The 18,153-nt window shown below is 39.9% G+C and overlaps 1 protein-coding gene across 1 annotated transcript in view; it reads right to left on the bottom strand.

The window, feature by feature from the left end:
- Dpp10 (Dipeptidyl peptidase 10) overlaps window positions 1-18,153 on the bottom strand; it is a 355,670-nt gene that overhangs the window by 320,262 nt on the left and 17,255 nt on the right. The window lies entirely within an intron of this gene.

Genomic DNA, 18,153 nt, shown 5'->3' on the forward strand with positions numbered 1-18,153 from the left:
GAGAAATTTCTTACTTACAAGACCATTAAAGATTTAAATATACATGAAAACAAAAGGCTTTCATACCACAAACTGCGGAACAAGGAATACAGTAAAACATTTTTTTATTAGCATCACGGGTCCGTACTCAGTCCGCCTGCTGAGCTGTAACACGGCCTTCTTTTTGCATTTCCTCTTCGATTTCCACATCTGTTTGTTCTTCAGGAGCATTGCTAACACTAATACTAATATTACTACTAATTTCACTGAAAAAAATACATTCCTAATCATCATTACTTTCTAAAAGGGGTTATATATCGGTAAATATCAGTTCCATACTGGCAGCCATCTTGTTTACAAGCGAATCTCAAAGTCGAGAGATAGCCCACTTCAAACTAATATTACCAAGCACACTATCGATATATATTAGCAAAGAGCATATAACATTGCAAAGAAAGAATCCCTACACAAATTACAAATGCAACCCACTCTGCCATCTCTTGAGGAAAGGTTGAATTACGTAGTAAAATGAGACAACGGAACAGTTCCGTGGTCCGGCATTTGGTCCACCGAGACGAAGCACGGAAAGGTTCCGTGGCTCGGGCCCAATGAGTTAAACATTCTGGCTATACTGGCTTCTCCTAATCAAAGAAAACAATTAACTGAAATTTAATTGTGCACAAATATGTCCGATGTAATCACTCTCCAGTACGTGTGGCATTTAAGTGTTTGATCAGCCCTGATAATAACTCCATAGGAACGGTTTTTCAAATACCGTTCCTTCTCGGATGATCATAATTATTTAAAACCACCGAGCTCGATAGCTGCAGTCGCTTAAGTGCCACCAGTATCCAGTATTCGGGATATAGTAGGTTCGAACCCCACTGTCGGCAGCCCTGAAAATGAATTTCCGTGGTTTCCCATTTTCACACCAGGCAAATGCTGGGGATGTACCTTAAGGCCACGGCCACTTCCTTCCCACTCCTAGCCCTTTCCTGTCCCATCGTCGTCATAACAGCTATCTGTGTCGGTGCGACGTAAAGCAACTAGCAAAAATTATTTAGAACCAGGTTACTTCTAATTTGATTTTTGAGGGTAAAATATAATAATAATAATAATAATAATAATAATAATAATAATAATAATAATAATAATAATAATAATAATTGTACCGGGCGGTACACCTCCACTCCGCTAATTTAAAATGTGCGCCAGTTGAAACTCCTCTGCTGGAGGAAGTCTGAACTTTATCTACGCTATTAATTCTCTACTTTCTCAGAAGATGTCACCACGTGGAAAATTTTGAGTTTTTGAACTGTGTCATTTTTGATGTGGTTTTGTTTTGCTTGAAGTAAGAAGTGTGAACTTTCTCTTCTAGAGGACACTACTGAAGATCAACAATAGTGCAACCTAGTGCGGAGTCAAAGAACTATTTTGTTGGAGAAATTTTTATTTCAAATGTTTGGTCTTTGCTAAAATTTTTTTCAGTCTTTGGTTAAGTTGGCTGTATACCCCTCTCTTTCCCCTTGTTTTGCATTTAACCAATCCTGAATTTCTTTGAGTTATTTCCGACCAATCCGATGTATCTTCCCCCAACTTGAATCGATTGCGGGGTCCTAGCCAATAAAATAATTGTGGGCGGGTGTTTTCATTCCCCTAACGCCTAGAACCTTCCACGAGAGGTTATAAACTGCTGATTTTTGGGTCTCCGGGCCACTTCTGTTCCATCTTTCAGTGTATTAAGTACATCGCAGGAGGCGGGTAGCGCCTCTTTCTTCTGCAGCGGTCAACAATAAGGTAATGGCCGATTAATAAATTCTTTCTTTTCTTGCTCAGCAGTTTAACTCTCGGGGCGGGTGCGAAGCGTTCTACCATGTAACCTTTTCCTAAAATGTAACTACTCTTTTCTTCGATTCTCTTGTAAAGCTACATTCTGGGATAGAGAGTGCTAACCCTCTCGAGCTCCCACTCATATTGTTTTGAGGTGAACTTATTTTTCTCAACCTATTCTTCGATAATGTAAAACAAATTGTTCTTTTCTAAGTCACCTCTGTAGTATGGGATTAGCCCTTGCATCAGTGGCCTAAGAGCCAAAGTAGGTCTTAAAATCAAAGTGTATTAGGAGTGCAAGCTCGCCTCCTCCCAAATTGTTTTAGAGGTCATTTAATTAACCTGCTTTTCATTTAATAGACCTCAGTAGATTGGGTATTTTACCCCTGTGTTTATGTCCGTTGACGGACAACTTGAAGGTGGAGTTTGGTGTGGCCTGGGAAAGGCTTAAATGAAAGAGCGAGTGGCTCTTTTGGAAACGGAGTGTTGTGTGCCTCGAGGAGGCTTTACTGTGTAATTTGGAGCAAGTGCTCCAGGGTTTGATTGGGGTCTTCTGCCCCTTTGTTAAAATTTGTATATCGGAAAGTTGGGCTAGTTGCTCAAAAATTATGAACTCAGGGCTCGAAGCCCAAACTCTGTAATCCCTGCAATTGTACATTTCAAATTGTGTTTCGGCTACTAAGTACCTGTTCTTTGTTATTACTTAATATTGAAAAGAAAATATAACCTTGTTAAATTTTACGTTAACTTTGATTCCGTAGTTTGAGACCCATTCATGCCCGCACCTTCTTACACCTCTACCTACCATCAAAACGCGGTAACAATAATAATAATAATAATAATAATGCACCCTATGGGAGATAAACTCAGCAGTTATTTAAAATTCAACGGATGTATACAGGTGGACAAAATAGTCATATGACGGAATATCTTTATGCCACATGGCAGTCCGTAAAAATAAAAGAAATGGCTGACCTACTTTGCACATATTCCCGAACAACTTCTGGACCTGTAATGTATTTACGGCAATATAGAATAGCACACAGCACCTTGACCCATTCGAATACTGATCATGATCACTCGCATGAGTACGGTTATCTCATGTAATTCAGTCTTTCCAAACTGCTAATACAATGGAGTTGCATACAGAGATTAAATGCTTCACTAGTCGGCGACTGTTATAAGTATCCTGTGTTTTTACTCTAACGTCTTACTAGAAGACACAGTTTGGGTTTAGACAAGAATATATCAGGAAGAGGGCACGGAGGGCCTTAAAGCTCGCAGAAAATCGCGGCAACCTAAAAAGAAAACTAGCAGGCAAGATAGATATTTTAGAAGCCAGAAATGAAAATCCGTTCCTATTAACAAAGTAATGAAGAACCATTCAGTTTCCATTTTCCCCCGATTAGTATCTTTCAATTATTTGAATGGCTATAAAATAATTTTTTGTGGAAAGCTACTCTACTTTTAACTTGGTATTAGTACAGTTATTTTCGTTTCTCCTTACAAAATGCATTCCCTTGTTTCTTTAAGGCATTTTACTATGGCATTATGACAGTATCTTTTTATTTATTACAACTCGCCTTTCATTATTCCTTTTTGGATTGTGAATTCTATTCTTCACTTCCATGTCTTTTAGATGTAAGCATTGTCTCTATCTTTTGTTTCTACTCGTCATTATCCCCCATTTAATGTCTCTCCCATTTCCCATCATTATATTAAGATAGATCGTGGTATAATATTTCAGTAAAAGAGCATGTCTTTAAATGAAACGCGAAATGCCTTACTAAGCTCCTTCGTCTTAATTTCTTGTGTCCACATTTTATATCCGAGCATATTTTTGTGCAAACGATATCAATTCTTCATTTGACAGCGTTTGCAAAGTTCTTGGTGTAGATTAATTTAATAGGGCCTATATTGATGAAAATATGGGTCATTCTTCCTTAATATGGTCGGACACGTTACCATTTGACTATAAGTTCACGGTCGAGATCACTAACATTTTATCCAGATTTCGCATAAAATAATTACAATGAAATGGGAGAATTTGACTCCCAGCGAATTGACATACGAGTCCGTGCGGTTCCTGCATTCCCCTCTCTACGGCATATTCCTGGTAGAGCTAGCGGGGTGTCTGGGAAGGCGAAGTAGCATGTGCCTTCCTCTCTGTGGGTGTTCGGTTCATGATAGAGCTCCCGTCTTTCGCACTCTCAATCTCCCCTGTCTCTATAGGTGTCCATGTGGTATTCTTCAGCATGGATCTGACTAGTGAGAGAGAGTGTAAGCTGGTACTGGACAGTTCTGAGTGCTGTACTGATTTCCTTGTCTGAAATGAAATTTCTAGCCACGAGATTTTAATGAACACTAGTGTACAATAACGGACTCCATCGTCACAAAACCACACGCCTTCAAGATGAGACCGCCTTCGAAAGTCATCCCTCCGTTCGATGAGCAGGAATTTCATTGGATGTACTCAATACCCTCAACACGGGGGGAAATCTCAGGCTGATTTTCTGATTCAACAAACATTTCAATTTCACTTGCCGGGGTGAGTGGCTCAGACGGTTGGGGCACTGGCCTTCTGACTCCAACTTGGCAGGTTCGATCCTGGCTCAGTCCGCTGGTATTTCAAGGTATTCAAATACGTCAGCCTCGTGTCGGTAGATTTACTGGCACATAAAAGAACTTCTGCGGGACTAAATTCCGGCACCTCGGAATCTTCGAAAACCGTAAAAGAGTAATTAGTGGGACGTAAAGCAAATATCAGTTTCACATGTGTACCGAGTAAGTTGGCTTTGTGGTATGCGCCCCGTCGCTGTTCACTTGCATTAGGGAGATGGTAGGTATGAGCCCTACGATCGAAAATCCTTAATGTTTTCCTGGCTTTCCATTTTTTTGTCTGCAAACAAATGCTGGGGCTGCACCTTAGTACTACGGCTGCTTTCTTCCCACTTTTAACCCTTCCTTATTCCGTCGTCTCCAAAACTTACCTGAATTAGTGCAACACAGAGTTGGCTGCGTGACTTGGGGTACGGAGCTATCGGTTTGCATTTGGGAGAACCTAACTGCTAAGCCGCTAGAGCTGAAGTAGTTTTCTGTGCCTCCCCATATTTGCGCCAGGAAAATGCTGGGAATGTGCTCTAATTGAGGCAATGCGCGCATCCTTTCCAGAGTTATCTATTTCCTATGCCATCGTTGCCATAAGACCTGTGTCGGTGTGGTGTAAAGCAAATTGTATAGAAAATAGGAAAACGAAAAATTCAAGATAAATATCTAAAATTTCATGGCATGTTTCTATTAAGTTCATCCCCAAATTTAATTTTCTTAAACTAGGCTCATATGATTTTGTAGCCGAGCTTAAGACTACTTTAAAATCTTTTTAAAAATGTTCAGTCTTTAAATAGAAATTTAGAGTCAAAGTGAATTATGAGTTGGCTATAATTCATGCTCTCTATATCAGCTGTTGAAGGAGTGAGATCCAGCCCTAGTGTATTACTCTTTGTCAGTAAGAATGAGATGGATTTAGAACTTCTTATAGACACAACTGTACAACCAACTTAAGAAGCCGCCTCGCGATGCAATTAATAATGAAAATGTGACGTGATATTGGCTTTAGGATGATTTATAACAGAACTGCGGCTCTAATGCAACGGAAACAGTGAGTGTAAACACATTAACTGCCATGTGTTGCACGCAAGGCTAGTTCATTCGCGTGTTCAAAACGTGAACAAGATCTAAGTTAAACCGTGACTGCACTATTAAATATTCAGTAAGAATGAACTAAATAAGTATTTGACATGACAACATTTAACATAAATGCACTGTTCCCTCGTAAAAAGGTACCCTCAGTAAAATAACTTCATTATTATTCTGAAGTTCTATACGCAAAAGGTGACATTTACTTTTCAAATTATGTTTGTAAAACGTTAGAATCGCGTGATTTGAATGGCATAGTTAAGTAGTTATTAAGAACAGCGCAGTGCAGTGATTTAAATTTGTGATAATGTGAGTTACAGTGTTCGTGTGTTCTACGAGTTAATTAAATTACTGCTTGCTTCATATCCCAGAATTTCAAGATCACCAGAAAGAAACTCAATGTGTTGTTTCTATGAAGGAGCAAATGAGTTGTCCAGTTGTAAAACTCAAGAAGTCCAAGTGAACACAACTTTCTGACAAAAATAAGGAAACATCTCATGTTGTATCTTCCGGTGTTGCCAAAATCGACTTCAAGTGTTCCTACCTAATATTAACCATGGGATTCTTCAAATCATTGAGACATATTATCCTGTTACATTGAATCTTATTTGGATACAGTATATTTTGCTACTACCTAAAGATAGACATATTATTGCGTCAGTGTGAAGAACTTTTATAAATAAAATACTGAGTGAAATGTATTTTGTTTTTGACACACATAATATTACACTAAACGTCATTTCATAGCAAGTAATATTATCCATTTACTTACTGTATGTTTTTACCCAATGGCACTACAGCCCTTGAAGGACCTTGGCCTACCAAGCGACCGCTGCTCAGACCGAAGGCCTGCAGATTGCGAGGTGTCGTGTGGTCAGCACGACGAATCCTCTCGGCCGATATTCTTGGCTTTCGAGACCGGGTTACTGTACATTTATAAACTTTATATTATTTCTTGTTTTGACCCAAATGGATTTCAGTATCTTCATAAGGTATTTCGAAGTCTGAATTAACGTTATCATTGTTATTTAAATTTCTTTTTCTTTTCTTGCAAGTTGCTTTACGTCGCACCGACACAGATAGGTCTTATGGCGACGATGGGATAGGAAAGGCCTAGGAATGGGAAGGAAGCGGCCGTGGCCTTAATTAAGGTACAGCCCCGGCATTTGCCTGGTGTGAAAATGGGAAACCACGGGAAACCATCTTCAGGGCTGCCGACAGTGGGGCTCGAACCCACTATCTCCCGATTACTGGATACTGGCCGCACTTAAGCGACTGCAGCTATCGAGCTCGGTATTTACATTTCTCTGTGCATTCACTAGACACCTGTAAAATCCAAGGGAGTCGATTTACTCCTAGTCCGTGTCGACATGTTTCAAGTAATAAAGTGAAGTCTTTCAACTTAGCCGTTTTCAGTGGATTTACCTATGTCGATCCTTTGAACATTTAAGTTGCTATAATTCTTTTTGTTTGCAGAAGCCTTTTCCTCGTCCGATACTGATACTGTTGGTATAGTTAGTATAGCAAACTCTTCTGTAATAAATTAATTACCCAAGTTGAATCCTGTAATAACGATTCACATAGCAAGGGATTATTATTATTATTATTATTATTATTATTATTATTATTATTGTTACCGTGTTTTTGGTGGTAGTTATGCGTGAAAGAAGGTGCTGGGTGGTGAATAGATCTCAAGCTACTAAAGTGAAATTAATTTTAAAATTTAACAAGGTTATATTTTCTTTTCAAAATTAGGTAACAACAAATAGAACAGGTACTTAGTAGCCGAAACACAATTGAAAAATACATTTACATAGGTACCCCATTTGGGGCTTCAAAAGTCAGAAACATAATTCTTGGGCAATCAGCTCAGTTTTACCCCAAACACAATTTTAATAGAGGGGCAGAAAACCCCATTCATACCTAGGAGCCCTTGCTCCAAATTACACTGAAAAGCCTCCTCGAGGCATACAATATACCATTTTCAAAAGAGCCACTCGCTCTCAATTTTAAGCCTCTCCCAGGCCACACCAAACTCCACCTTTAAGCTGTCCTCAAAGGACATATACACAGGGGTAAAATACCCAACCTACTGAGGTCTATTAAATGACAAGAAGGTTAATTAAATGACCTCTAAAACAATTTGAGAGGAGGCGAACTTGCACTCCTAATACACTTTGATTAAGACCTACTTGGCGCTAGGCCGTTAATACAAGGGCTAATCCCATACTAAAGAGGTGACTTAAGAAGAGAACAATTTGTTTTACGTTAACGAAGAATAGATTGAGAAAACTAAGTTCACCTCACAACAATATGAGTGGGAGCTCGAGAGGGTTAGCACTCTCTATCCCAGTATGAAGCTTTAAAAGAGAATATATGAAAAGAGTAGTTACATTTTAGGAAAAGGTTACATGGTTGAACGCTTAGAACCCGCCCCGAAAGTTAAACTGCTGAGCTAGCAAAGAAAGAAGTTATTAATCGGCCATTACCTTGTTGTTGACCGCTGCCGAAGAAAGAGGCGCTTCCCGCCTCCTGCTATGTACTTAACACACTGAAAGATGGAACAGAAGTGGCACGGAGACCCAAAAATCAGCAGTTTATAACCTCTCGTGGAAGGTTCTAGGCGTTAGGGGAATGAAAACACCCGCCCACAATTATTTTATTGGCTAGGACCCCGCAATCGATTCAAGTTGGGGGAAGATACATCTGATTGGATAGAAATTAATTTAAGAAATTCGGGATTGGCTACATGCAAAACAAGGGGAAAGAGAGGGGTATACAGCCAACTTAAACAATAACAGAAAGAAATTTAGCAAAGAACAAACATTTGAAATAAAAATTTCTTCAACAAAATAGTTCTTTGACTCCGCACTAGGTTGCACTATTGTTGATCTTCAGTAGTGTCCTCTAGAAGAGAAAGTTCACACTTCTTACTTCAAGCTAAACAAAACACATCAAAAGTGACACAGTTCAAAAACTCAAAATTTTCCACGTGGTGACATCTTCTGAGAAAGTAGAGAATTAATAGAGTAGATAAAGTTCAACCTTCCTCCAGAAGAGGAGTTTCAACTGGCGCAACTTTTAAATAAACGGTGTAGAGGTGTACCGCCCGGTACAATTATTATTATTATTATTATTATTAGTATTATTATTATTGAGGTTTAATAACATCAGGAAGTGCATATTTCCAATTCCTGTTGTCTAAAGTCGTGACCAAAACAACACATTGCCTTTTCAAATTGCAAATATACTCGTGAGGCTCCGAGATATTATCGTTTTTGTTTATAACTTTGTCATTTATCCCAAACACTCAGTTAGAAGGAATATAAGAGCAGCAAACAGTAGTGAAAATGAGAGAATGTTTGAAATCCAGAAACAAAAGAAAATTTGAATCAAAACTTACAGATAATGATAATATTGGGTTTGAAACATTATTCGATATTCAGACTAAATTGCCAATGGATTTATTCACTTTCGGTTCAATATTCTTTCTTCTTAATATGTTTACCCTCCAGGGTTGGTTTTTCCCTCGGACTCAGCGAGGAATCCCACCTCTACCGCCTCAAGGGCAGTGTCCTGGAGCGTCAGACATTCTGTCGGGGGATACAGTTGGAGAGAATGACCAGTACCTCACCCAGGCGGCGTCACCTGCTATGCTGAACAGGGGCCTTGGTAGGGATGGGAAGATTGGGAAGGGTAGACAAGGAAGAGGGAAGGAAGCGGCCGTGGCCTTAAGTTGGGTACCATGCTGGCATTTCCCTGGAGGAGAAGTGGGAAACCGCGGAAAACCACTTCCAGGATGACTGAGGTGGGAATCGAACCCACCTTTACTCAGTTGACCTCCCGAGGCTGAGTGGACCCCGTTCCAGCCCTCGTACCACTTTTCAAATTTCATGGCAGAGCCAGGAATCGAACACCGGTCTCCGGGGGTGGCAGCTAATCACACTAACCACTACACCACAGAGGCGGACCGGTTCAATGTTGCATAATGGATATACCAAGCATTAATTCCGTTCTGTACATAAATATGTGGTCTATTGCTCGTGTCTACGACTTTTGGAATAATGTTCATGATGAATAGTCACGCTTTTGCTTGAATTTAATATTTCCACTTTATACTGAATATTTATAACAAAATAGCACCGTAATTCAAGATTTAATTGGCGGTGAACTTCAACAGTTTAAAGTAAACCTAATATTCGTTTAATGAATTTCTAGCATATATGCCAATTACTTCATGCATGGTGTCCAAGACAGATATTTACTATGATCAATTTAATTTATTTGTTTTTATTTACAATTTTGCTTTACGTTGCACCGACACGTATATTTCTTATGGCGACTATGGGATAGCAAAGGGATAGGAGTGGGAAAAAACCGGCCGTGGCCTTCAGTACGTCACAGCCCCTGAATTTGTCTTGTGTGAAAATGAGAAACCTTGGAAAACCATCTTCAGGGCTGCCGACAGTGGGGTTCGAACCCACGATCTCACGAATATAAGATCCCAGTTGCGCGCCCCTACCTACACGGAAAACTCGATCGGTAACTTTACTACACACGTTCTGTAACAGTGTGCATTTGTAAACACGCCAATGATGCGATTTTATGCATGTTCAGACATAGCACTCTACCAAAAGGGTTCTTGTATGCGGTATGAGCCTTGAACAATCCATTGGCTCTAATTGCAACCTTGTTCTGCGGAGTATGTGCATAGGTTGCAGGTGGCTATTTGGAAACTCCTGCTCCTACCGTCTGGGAGCTTTGGGTTGCATTCCGACCAGATTCTCCGTAGATTAAAATTGTGTCCGTTTATTCGTTGTTGCTGAACGCATCAGCCATTCTCGATATGTTGACAGCTACTGTAGCTATAGCTAATGTAGTGCTACTTTACGGAATACTATGCTACTATTGAGCGTACGAAAAGGCGGCTTACTAACGCGAGGGGGAGCATTTGACGGGTAGCCACAAGGAACATTTAGTGAGCGGCTGTCCGGTTGTTCTCTCTTCACATTCTGACGTAAATAACCTGCAGGCAGTAATATCCCTGTGAACATCAGTTAGTAGATATCCCATTCATAATTATTGCATGCGGGACCACCTAGTATAGTATGTAATGTTATCGTTGAAGTTCAAGATTTGAACCAAATTGTAATGAACGTTGAACTTAGCAGCAAGTGGTAAGTACATCACACCATTCTCATGATGGCATTAACATTGTTCTTATAATGTATAAGAAGACATTCGTAATTTTATCTCAACATTTTTTCTGATGTAAGATGACTCGAAAGGCAGGCAGCACCAGTAGATGGAACTTGACATAATTCTATGGAGGAAAGTCTTTCTAATTGAAACAACAGAAATGGTGACCAGCTTTCATAGAATTGTTTTGTATTAAATTACTCCGTTTTTCTGTTTCTGCTCTAATGAACGGAGGCTGGATTGAATGGACCACCCACTATTTTTCCGTTTCACAACGCCTATTCACTGAATCTTTGAAAATCATGTAAAGGTCATCCAGTTTTCACCTACGTATACACCTTCCATTTTTATTTATCTGAAGTTGCTATTCATGTATTTAATATTTCCGTGTATATCTGCAAGTGGTATTTGTCTGATAATCTTATGCTTCGTCTTCTTCGTAGTATTCTTCTTCTTTTTCCTCTTCCTACCGTTTTCCCGCTGGTGCATGGTCTGCTGATTTGCCTGATAATAATAATAATAATAATAATAATAATAATAATAATAATAATAATAATAATAATAATAATAATAATGTTTTTCCTCAGCTACCATGTTGCAGACATTTTGATTGGACACAATTTAGACTGTCAGCATATTAAGTTTGATGTTCCTGTTTCCTCTACCAGATGGGAGAGTAACTGGTATTCGACCACTCGACCTCCTGCATGACAACCCAAAACTCTATCCACTGCACCAACTGTACAGCACGACTACCATGTGCTGACAGAGGTAGTTACCCTACATGTGGTTACAGTGTTGCCAGATTGCTACTCTTCTGCCGGATATACTCGCAGGACGAAAGTTTGTGAGAGACATTTTTGTATTGCTGGCATGTGAGGAGTCGCGCTGCGACGCCCGAGTGCGCGAATTTCGCTTCACCCTGTATAACTCCATTACATCCTTCCATGACTTCATCAATCAAGGTTTAAATTTCAGAAGCAGGCAATTACATGCATAAATTATTAATGCGGTATTCAGTTGTATGTTCTTCAACGTATTTATAATTCTTGACTGTTGTGTGTATCCTCCCCCGCCTGCAAGCTCAGCAAACCGCCCAGCATCGACGCTTCTAGATACTACGAGGTGTAGACTGCAGCGCGCTGACGTAATCGTGTGTGACGTCAGTCAGCGGATATAAATTGGGCGACGTCTTCTCCATTGAAGGCACTCCCACAGTGTCCAGCGATCAGACACACCGTATGTCAGACACGGAGGTACCCTCTTAAAAACTGTTCTGAACAGGTGGACTAATTCTGGTCGGGAGGTTTCACCTCAGGACATCTCCGCCTCAAATATCCTGCCTCCCGTATCACCGACATGCGTCCTGTCCTAGCATTCTGCTACCACGAACTTTAATCCAAGTTCCCTGTATAATTCTACAAACTACAGATAGTCATCAGCTATCACGAACATTGGTTACTTCAAGCGTCCTATCTTATCAAGATAGACAGCATTGTACAGTACGTATGAATATTAATATATATGATTGTATTATTTTAACAGACCATCAGTCTACTAGTTTAGGCCATTATTTAACGTGTGCAGCGCTTCAAGCGTCAAGTCAGTTTTCGTTCCTTTTTTTATATATACTGTGTAAAGATTTACAAATAATACAAATAATAAACTTTTATATTGTGCTTTGTATATCGAGTTCCTTGTAAACAACATCGAATAACGTGGCTTTAAAATTAATTAACTTAACTTTGGTTTGAATCCCGATCACCGCATCCAAGACTTTCAAAATAAAATTTCAAGTCCCTGTGTTTGTTACTATAGTAGGAACCATGGCTTAATAAATCAACATTTACAGCTAAAAAATTATGTGATTTGTAGATTTAAGAACTTGAAATTTTTATAAGCTCCTAATGTAAAATAAATACTATTAACTGTGATATTTCGAAACCACGTAAAAGTTAAAACAACGTCAATCGTAACTAAGGTTCTTTCACTATTTCTGAAAGTACTTACTAAGCCTTTCGTACTGCATATATAGGCCTAAGATAACATCTAAGATTAAATATTAATCTAGGAAAGCTAGGGACTGAGCTTTAAGTACAGGAAACACTTTGCTTAATAACCAGCTTGGAAACCAAAGCTCTTTGATTAGGTACTTCTGAGCTTCAGCACACTAAAGATAAATATCAAGTGGAAAGGAAGGTGGAAAGTATATGACGGTCTCGTATAATTTATCGTCTTTGTGGACGTTCATTTCTGAAGGCTGACAAAGCTAGAGAACGTGCTTAATTACCTACCCAACAGAAAGCAAATTTATAAGAGGAAAAAGATTCGTACACTGAGTGATTACGAAGTCGAATAAAGAAAAAATGTATGAAGAGCTGGGAAATGACTAATTTTGTGTACCTGAGAGTTGATCTAATAATAATAATAATAATAATAATAATAATAATAATAATAATAATAACAACAACAACGGCGAAGACAATAGTTTTACATCCCTTCAATTACTTACACGGTTTTCGGAGTCACCGAGGTGCGGGAATTCGTCAACAGGAGTTTCAGTATATCGTTCGACACGTGGCATACGTATTTTGAAAGCTTGAAACACTCCCGGGTTGAGCCGGGATCGAAGCCCGAACTTAAGCTAAAAAAGTCAACAGTTAGCCGTCTGAACTACTTAGCTCAGCTTGTCCAAGGAATTTCGTATATAAAGGTAAATAACTGACCTCTAAAGTAAATGTCCGCGTCCGTAGCATAACCATTAGCGCTATTAGCTGCTGTCCTCGCAGGCCTAGGTTCGATTCCAGGTACTACCAGAGATTTAAGGATAGCAGAAGGATTGTTTTGTGTTCACAATGGTACGTTCAGCTCATCTCCATTAGGGTATGCCAGATAAGAACTTTACTAAATTAAATGGAAGAAATGACAGATTCAAGTGGATTCCCTATTTGTTCAACATATCTCAGAAGTTGTTAGCTCGTAGTACGATTGCACTTCGAATATTGAGGGATATTTGAGATATCGAGCCAGTTCGCCGCGCGGTTAGCGGCGCGCAGCTGTGAGTTTGCATTCGTGAGATTGTGGGTTCACTTCCCACTGTTGACAGCCCTGAAAATAGTTTTCCTTGGTTTCCCATTTTCACATCAGGTAAATGCCAGAAAAGTCCCTGTGTGAGATTTAATTTAGAGGGAAGACGTGGTTTAAGATCAGGCATGACACAGAAAATATATACTACTGTATTAACTAGATACCGGTAGGTATGTTTTTAAGTTTAAGCACTTATGCTTTAGATATAAACTCAATGGAGACACATGTTTATCGTCTTATTAATCTAATCTCGTCTGTTAATTTGAAAAATTCGTGTGAATCATGTTGTAAGAGAAACACATTTAACCATAGATCTGTCAACAGTTCAGGGCGAGTTACCCGTGCGTTTATGGGCGCGCAGCTGTGAGCTTGCATCCGGGAGATAGTGGGTTCGAACCCCACTGTTAATAGCCCTGAAGATGTTTTCCTAGGTTTCCCATTTTCACACCAGGTAAATGCTGGGACTGTACCATACTTAAGGCCACGGCCCCTTCCTTTCCACCTTACCACTCCCAGGCCTTTCCCATCCCATCGTCACCATAAGATCTATCTGTGTGAGTGTGACGTAAAACAAATCGTAAAAGATCTGTCAACAGCATTTTAAAGCATTAGAAGGCCTACCTTCATTTTTCTAAACATTAAGATAAAATGATAGGCCTTAATAGTCAGTATTATCATTGTTATCATTTCGATCTGTTTTTCATTTATTTCCCACCCAATATTCGTATTTCGGCTATGCAACCCTCCATATACGGTTGGCATCAGGAAGGGCATCTGGCCGTAAAACAGGGCCAAATCCACATGTGCGATGCAGTTTGCACGCGCGATCCCACAGATGTGGGGGTAAAGCGGTAGGAAAAGATGATTCGTATTTCGGCTATGATTTTACATTAATTCATGAAACAGTGTAGTGTCGTAACACAGCGGTGGGCACAAATATCCGGATTCAGTAGTAGATGCTCATTGCCAGTCTATTTAGTATATGTCTGTGGAACTAGCACTGCAGCCTGGTTTTGTCTTCAAACGCTCAAGTCGCAAAGATGAATCGCTCTTCAGTCCCAAGGCGGTTTGAGTTATCGAGTTCCTTACTATCAGAAACCTGTATCAGTTGACTCACTGACACATTCAGAAACCCCTTTTCAGAAAATGTAAATTTGTATGCAATTTTCATGAAACTATAAAGCATGTAAAACGTTTTATATTACAATGAAACGGAACAAATATGTTATTGTACATTCTATATCGATCATTTTAAATCATGTCAAAATCAGTAGTCGCTGGATATAATGGATGATTAACAGCTTAGGTTAAGTATGAGAATTTTAAAAATAATAATAATGTTGTTTTTATGGCCCACAAACTACACTTTTGACGGTTTTCGGAGAAGCCGAGGTGCTGGAGTTTTGTCCCACAGGAATTCTTTTACGTGCCAGTAAATCTGCCGACACGAGGCTGACGTGTTTGAGGACCTTCAAATACCACCGGACTGACCCAGGATCTAACTGGCCAAGTTGGGGGTGAAACTGTTTGAAAGTTACTAAGGGTGAAAATGGAGGACTGCTGCAATAGTAATTTCTCTCACTTGTTCATAAAGGCTAATTTAGGAATGAACTCGATGGATGAAGCTGTACGCATAAACCGGCTTCGGTGGTGGGGTCATGTGAGGCGAATGGAGGAGGATAGGTTACCGAGGAGAATAATGGACTCTGCTATGGAGGGTAAGAGAAGTAGAGGGAGACCAAGACGACGATGGTTAGACTCGGTTTATAGCGATTTAAAGATAAGAGGTATAGAACTAAATGAGGCCACTACACTAGTTGCAAATCGAGGATTGTGGCGACGTTTAGTAAATTTTCAGAGGCTTGCAGACTGAACGCTGAAAGGAATAAGTCTATAATGATAATGTATGCATGAATGTATGTATGTATGTATTGTTCATATCATCATGAATTCACGATCAATGACATATTTACGTAACGTAAACAGTATTGTACATATATGCTCATGATTTGAAGTAGCCCGCCAGGTGGCCATGATCGTTAAGGCCTTGAAGTCTAAACGGTCTGACACCGTGGTTAGCCGGTTCGAGTCCCGTTAGTCGAAAACCTTTTCACCATTACAATGTTGGCCAGCAGGGTAGGGGAAGTGGTGGTATACAATTTATAATCACGAGATTGCGTGCCAAAAGCCTGGATTAAATTCCAAACCTATCCGCAGTGCTCATATGGATTGAGGGCATATGACGCTGTTGGTGGTGATTCGACCGTCGGATGGTGACGGTAAGCCTTGAGCAGACCCCTTGGTGCTATTCGACAGGAGTAGGCTACGTGCCGGCACCGGGTTTCACCCTCTCCCTTACTACTATAATGTATCACGTCATTCATTTCATCGCATTAACTCCTCTGCTGGGGTTGACGTCAGAAAGGACATCCGGTCATAAAAACCCGCCACGAAAGATTCATCTCGCCTCACACCCGACTCCGGGACAAGGGTTGGACAAACAAACAAACAAACATACAAACAAACAAACAAACAAACAAACAAACAATGCTCATGATTTGAAGCGATTTGATAAAATCTGAGCATGTTCTTGTAGAATGAAACATGTGATTCTTCGTATATTAGTGTGACTTAAAGGCATGTTATCGTGTTACGTGTATTGTAGTTAGTGCTTTCGAGAGAGCGAATAGTTTTAAAGTTACATTAATTGAGTATAAAGCTTTCTTCTTATTAAAAAAAAAAGAAGTGGTGATAGACTATCACTACTGTAACGGTCGCAGCGTTCTGAGGAGATTTCATAGGGGTGGTGGTGGTGATTATTGTTTAAAGAGAGAGTACAACTGGGCAACCATCCTCTATATAACACTAATCAGAGAGCAAAAATGGAATGGGTCCGACACTTTGAAAAATGAAGGTATCGGCCAAAGACAGGGGCCATGTAGGGCATGAAAATGAAAGACTCCCTAGGCCTCCGTACGTAATACTTTCTGGGTCTGAAAAGAATAAGAGTCGACCAAGGGAGGTCGGAGAGGATAGATGAAAGTGAGGAGCCTGCTACAAGTAAGTGGAAGCAATGCCAGGACTCAGCTAAGAGTCCCATGCTCAGAATTTCAGAGCCCTTGGGGGCCCTGTTAGTCACCTCTTACGACAGGCAGGGGATACTGTGGGTGTTATTCTACCGCCCCCACCCACAGGGGGAGGTTTCATAGACTTAATTATTAAACTGTTTTATCTGTTTCAGCTGAACTCCAAGTGGGCACGCGAGTCAGAGTATGCTTTTGACGTCACACATGTAGCGCAAATTTTGCGTTATTCCGAAGCACTGTTTCATGAAAACAAAGTTTCAGATTTTCAATATTTTTTTTTCGCAACAAGTAGCGTCCTCTATTTTCGGTCAGTTGGGACATTAAACATAATCGTAAGTTAAATATTATCGGCGATATACGCGTTCTACCCAAACACTTAAAATGTTTCCATATACCCGTTGTCGAGTAACGTGTCTACGTTAAAATATCGTTGGTTCCATAATATCGCTTTCTTCAGGGAGGGCTAACGCCTTTACTGAACAACGTAGGTAAAATGGGCAAGTTTCTGTCCACAGCATCTCATTGAGGCAGTGTTGCCAACTTAGGGGATTTTCCGCTAAATTTGGCGGAATTAGAAGACTGTCGGCGGAGAAATGTATCATTTAGCGGACAGCGGATATTTTCGGCGAAATTCTAGATTTATTATAGCGGAATTTAGTTGGTTATCCATTTTACGTTTTTTAAAATTTGTACTCAGGTCTGTCTCCGAGCTATTCCGTATTTCTTGTCAGGAGCTAGCAGTCACATTAGGAAAACATGTTATTTGGATTTGATGTTATGAGATCATGGTATCATAAATTTGTAATGCGTGGGGAAAGGTTACTTATCTCTTAGTTGACGAATGAGGACAGATAATGAAACTCTAAGAGAGTAGCATTTATATTTATGCTATGAAGGAAGACTGTGTAATGAACTGGCCTGTTTTGTGTGTGGCCCTTGAGCTAGGGGATTTACGTAGTTTGCACCCGGTAGTAAAACGCCAACAATTTTAGCTCGCCGGCTCGCAGGCAGGTGGTTAATCCCAGTGAAACTCACAGATCATGTGAGTGCAGACATTTACTTTTATTATTATTATTATTATTATTATTATTATTATTATTATTATTTGAGATCGTATTTCTTGGCGGAATTTTAGTGGATTTTTAGTAGTATTTAGCGGATCTTGAAAATATAAGTTGGCAACACTGCCTTGAGGAGATCGTGGTGAATGAAAACTATGTGCAGTGTTTATACCAGAGGTCGCTAACTGGTAGTACTGAGAGACTTTACTAGAAAC

Source organism: Anabrus simplex, chromosome 3 (genome assembly GCF_040414725.1).
Source record: "Anabrus simplex isolate iqAnaSimp1 chromosome 3, ASM4041472v1, whole genome shotgun sequence".
Classification (NCBI taxonomy): Eukaryota; Metazoa; Arthropoda; class Insecta; order Orthoptera; family Tettigoniidae; genus Anabrus; species Anabrus simplex.